Genomic DNA, 6,000 nt, shown 5'->3' with positions numbered 1-6,000 from the left:
TGCTTTGTCAGATTATTGTTGGTTGCAAACCTAAACAGACTGGTAAAATGGCAAGAGGGGTGTGTGTTTGTTTGTGCGTGTGGTGATTGATGAGTAGTGAGAAAAAGGAAAACACAGTGCTGCTCACATACCTTTATGCCATGCATGCTGTGTGGGCTGAAAATAATGAGATGCCCTTCTCAACTAAGGGATCACTTAAACATGGGCAGTCAGCTTCACTTCTCCTTGACATTTTATGGCAGAACAATCATAATTGGTACCCTTAGGAGCCTACCATCTGGAAGCATCCTGATGCTGTTAATGTCTTTATGAATTGTGTTTCATTAAAAATGACAGTGATGTTTAGCAAAGTGAAAGGACAAAAAGAGGAAGACAGCTTTACAGACAGCTAGACTTAACAAACTCTGTGCCATGCTGCAGGAAGGCTCCATCTACACTGCTACATAATGCCATTTGAAACTGTAGTATATGGTCAGTTTAACTGTATTGAACTGCATTACATCAGTTACACTGACCATACAATGCTGTTTCAAATTGCATTATATGGCTGTAGATGAGGCCAAAGTCTTGGCGGACTCTCATTCATAGGGTCATCCATATACCAAAGCTAGCTTTGGAGCAATTAACAACAATTCTGTGTCTCGTGTGTGTTTGGGCATGCAGTTTTTAAGGCACAACAAGACTTCTTATCAAAATCACTGTATTATGTCAGATGCAAATATTCATCTCGGTATCTGAAAATGAAGATTAATCCACAAATGATTTGCATTTGGTGCTTTTACAAAATAAAGCCCACAATTATATTTTTAATCACTGCCCATCTCTATGACGTTCAATTCACTGCACATCTGCACACTTCTATATCACATTTTCCCAAAATCTGAAAATGTTCATTACATAAGTGCACAGATGGCATTGATTTGATGCATTTCATGATTGCCTTTCCAGCTACTTCACTAACCTCCTAAAAACCAAGGAAAGGCCAGACATAAAAGGCCCATGGTAAACTCCAGGACTGGAGCAAACTAAGCACTGTGCTCTCAGCATACATAGATTGCCCTAGAGGATTGGTAAAAAGGAAACAAATAACTAAGCCCATCTACCCAAGAACCTGCCAAAAGTAATATGGAAGTGACATGTAAAATTCAAATTCTCACTGGATACAGGGAACTGAAAGAAGCACAGCGTCTTCACTATTACATTGGCAGTCTTCCCTTTTTATATGGTACTAGATGTGCCTGACCACACGTTGCTGTGGCAAAGTGTGGCCATATAGGAAATAAAGTATTGAGGAATTGGTGGTAGTTAGTATATGTTATTTACTAAAGCTTGTGAATATACAGTATTTCTGCTTGTTCTTTTTTTTGCCTGTTGGAGGCAAGTTTGAATGCTGCAATTTGTCAGAATGATCAGCATGCAATGGCCTTTCAGCTTCAAAGCCTGGCTGCTTCCTCCCTGGGGAAATCTTTTTTGGAAGGTGTTAGCTGGCCCTGATTGTTTCCTGTCTGGAATTCCCATTTTCAGTGTTGTTCTTTATTTACTCTTCTGATTTTAGAGATTACATAGTTCTGTTTTATTATACCATAGTAAATTTTATATATTATATTTATAATCTTATATTATTTGCTTTGAACAGTATTATATGAGGCCCCTTCTACACAACTGTATAAAATCCACACTGAATAGTGTGGACTCAAAATAATCCAATTCGAAGTAGATACTTTGGATTATCTGCCTTGGCATTCTGGGTTATATAGCTGTGTGGAAGGGCTTTGAGTCTACACTGCTATATAATCCAGTTCAAATCAGATAATCTGTATTTTATAGGCAGTGTGGAAGAGGCCTAAGTGAACCCTACCTGTTCCCCTGGCGCCATTGTGGCTGAGAGGATTGCTAGGACATGAAGGGGTCAGGGCGTACCCTTCTAACTGGCAGCTAGGGGGAGAACAACTCTTCCTCGTCCTCTGTAATTTGGACTGTATTTTTCTGGGTTTTTTAAATGGAAGGACATAGATTGGATGACTGTCTTTTGTGGCCAAATTTGGTGTGATCGGGTTCAGTGGTTTTGTTGTTTACTCCATAGGAAAAAACGCACATTACATTTTTATATATATAGATTAGTACCCATCTTTTTCAGAACCTTCACAGTGGACCGGTATAGCTCAAAACCTTCTAAGAAGGTGAATGAATGTGAGCTCTAGGTTAGATGAGTTCAAACCATTATTTAGCTTTGTGTGGACAACAAATTAGGAGAACCAACATAGCGTAATGATTTGAGTGTTGGTTATAATGCTGAATATTAGGGTTAAAATCTCCACTCAACCATGGAAACTCACTGGGTGACTTTAGGCAAGCCATACGCTTGGCCTCAAAAGAAAACAAAGGCAACCTTTGCTTTCAAACCTTGCCAAAAACAAAGCCATTAGAGGTTCGCTTTAGGGTGGCCTTAAGCTGGGAGGAACCTGAGTGTAAGGCCCCTTCTACATGGCCATATAAAATCCAGATTATCTGCTTTGAACTGGATTATATGGCAGTGTAGAATCATATAATCCAGTTCAAAGCAGATAATGCGGATTGTCTGCTTTGATAATCTGGATGATATGGCAGTGTAGAAGGGGCCTAAATTGAAAATGACTTGAGGGTAAACAGCAGACTAGTTGCTTAGACCTACAGGCCTGGAGTTCACCACATCTAAATTCACCCTCTCTTTATGGGTGACCAGAAATTGAGAGAAAGAGGAAGGGAGAGCTTATACCCCATTAAAATGAAATTGGGAAAAAATGCTATTTATTAAAAGTAATTTGAAATTTTCATTAAAATAAAATAAATGCATGTAATAACGCAGAACAACCACCACTATCTCATTTTGTGAAATCACAGTTAACAAGGTCAGCTTGAACAGATACAAGGAAGAGACCACCCATAAACAGTTCTACGGAAATCTCTTCTCTGGTTACCAATTAGTTTCTGGGCTAAGTACAAATGGTTGGTTATGACCTTTAAGCCCCATATGGTTTGGATCCAGATTACCTGCAGGATCGCCTTTTCCTATGCAATCCGCCCCGGACACTGAGGTCCTCTAGGGGAAGCTTATTCCAACCAGCCAGAACCTGACTAGCAACTATTACCCAGAGGATCTTTTCATCGTCTGCCCCAAAAACATGTGAAAGATGGTGCCTCACCACTCTGTGATTTGTGTCATCGCTATCCGGGTCTCAAAATGGTTCCAGGATTCCCTATGCAATCATCTGCACAGTGAAACTGCTTTCTTCAGGATTGGTTTGAAAATTAAGCTCCATCTCTCTTTTTTCTTTTCTTTTTTTTAACCAATTTTTATTTTTTAAAACACACCAAAAAAAATACATACCGTTCACATACAAAACATTTACAATTCCCACCACCAACATGAGGATTATTTTCATTTACATATTCATTTCTTTTTGAGACAATCTTTATATCCTTATCTTTATACATTTCCATTCTATATACTATATAACATTTGTATCTTATTTCTTATGGCTTGATCTCCAGATTGATTCATGATATAGTTCTTTAAATGTTTTTAAAACTAATGAAAATAGAACGAGCGAAATGGAAGAAAGATGGACAAGGGTAAAGAACTATATCATGAATCAATTTCACATTCATAATTTCACATTCCATTTGCTCCACCATATATTGGTACCATTTATTTACTGTCTATTTGGATTTATCTTTCCACCTTAATACTATTACTGCTTATGCATATTCAATTATTGGTTCTTTTATTTCCCTTTTATTTCCCGCCTCCTCTCTTTTCCTTAATACCGCTATTTCCTTTGTTATCACCCACTCTTTTCCTAGTATTTGATTTGACTCATTTTGTATAGTCTGCCAAAAATGTTGTACATTCACATTCCCACATCATATGCATAAACCGCCCTTTCTGATGACATCCATGCCAGCACTGACTACTCCCCTTTTTATAGTAGTATGCTAATTGGCAGGGTGTACGATACCATTTGTGCAATATTTTCCTTATTTCTTGTACTTTGGTATTCCTTTTCATCTCTATTGTCTCTACCATATTTCTCATCTCTTGTTCTGTGATTTGTAACTCCATTTCCCACATACTTTTCAAATCCCGTATTGTACATCCATCAGCCTCAATTAGCATTGTATATATTTTGCTGGGAAAATTAAGCCCCATCTCTACACTGAGCATTACATTCATTTCCAAACTGGTATTAAAGGAAATGTTTTTCCTGTGCATATGATTACCTAAGAGATCCTGAACCCAGTTTGAGACCCAGGTAGTGATGTATTTTTTTTAACTCTACCAGAGCACTGATGCACTCTGCATTAGGGCTTCCTTTCACATGGTTTTGTGGGAGCGTGCTGTTTGGCAGATGTGGTTTGAAGCAAGCTTTGAGCTGCATTACAGGGCAGATTGGTAGGGTGTCAACTTGCCCAATGGCAAATGGGCTCCCATAAACATGTGACTCCCTGAAATATGTGACTCCCTTAAACATGTGGTTTACTTTAAACATGAGACAGTAAGTTAAAACTGTTAATGACCTTTAAGTAGTTTGAAAATATAATATAAATTCCAATATTAATACTGTTTGTAACTAAATTGTATGCTGTATTACAATTTTAATCATAATTTTAATGGTACCTTTTTCCACTTTGTATTTTCATAATAATAATAATAAGTGATCAGCACATTGGGTGCCGTGCCAAAAGATCTCAGCTGGCATTTGGAAACAATAGACATTAACAAAATTACGATCTGCCAACTGCAAAAGGCCACCCTACTGGGATCTGCACGCATCATCCGAAAATACATCACACAGTCCTAGACACTTGGGAAGTGTTCGACTTGTGATTTTGTGATACGAAATCCAGCATATCTATCTTGTTTGCTGTGTCATAAAATAAAATAATAATAACAACTTTATTCTTATAACCTGCCACCATCTCCTCTAAGGGACTTGGGGCAGCCTACATAGGGACCCAGCCCAGTATAAACAAGGATTACAAGGTAAAACAAAATTAAAAGCATATAAACCAGAAAAGTAAAAACATTATAAAAAAAACACATCAACTGACATCAGTTGGATTCAATGTGTTTCTTATAAAAATTAAATGATAGCTGTGGTTGGGCCCTGGGAATGAATATTTTTAGACCCAGTCCACCAATGATGGTGAGTGTAGAGGGGGCATGGCTTAAGACCAGATGTGCTGTTTATCAATATATTTTAATTTATTTATCATGTCAAAAGCAAATTGAGAATACACCTATAATGCATAGAAAACCACAAACAAAGTTAAAAACTTGGTATTATACTAAATTTCCTTTGACCGGAAGCTGGCCACTTTTGAGCGCTTCTGGTTTCACTGTGAGAAGGTCCTTCATTGTGCATGTGGCAGGGCTCAGGCTGCATTGTAGTAGGTGGTCAGTTGTTTGCTGTTCTCCACACTCACATGTTGTGGACTCCACTTTTTGGCCCCATTTCTTAAGACTGGCTCTGCATCTCGAGGTGCCAGAGCATAGCCTGTTCAGCGCCTTACAAGTTGCCCAGTCTTCTGTGTGCCCAGGAGGGAGTTTCTCATCTGGAATCAACCAGATTGAGGTTATGGATTTTCACCTGCCACTTTTGGAATCTCACTTGCTGAGGTGTTCCTGCAAGTATCTCTAAAGGTCTTAGGATGCTGTGTCATAGAATCATTGAATAGTAGAGTGGGAAGAAACCTCATGGGCCATCCAGTCCAACCCCCTGCCAAGAAGCAGGAAATTGCATTCAAAGCACCCCTGACAGATAGAATCATAGAATCATTGAATAGTAGAGTTGGAAGAGACCTCATGGGCCATCCAGTCCAACCCCCCGCCAAGAAGCAGGAAATCACATTCAAAGCACCCCCGACAGATGGCCATCCAGCCTCTGCTTAAAAGCCTCCAAAGAAGGAGCCTCCACCACAGCCTGGGGGAGAGAGTTCCACTGTCGAACAGCCCTCACA

This window comes from Anolis carolinensis, chromosome 2, assembly GCF_035594765.1.
Source record: "Anolis carolinensis isolate JA03-04 chromosome 2, rAnoCar3.1.pri, whole genome shotgun sequence".
In the NCBI taxonomy this organism is placed as follows: domain Eukaryota; kingdom Metazoa; phylum Chordata; class Lepidosauria; order Squamata; family Dactyloidae; genus Anolis; species Anolis carolinensis.
This window is presented reverse-complemented; position numbering follows the sequence as displayed.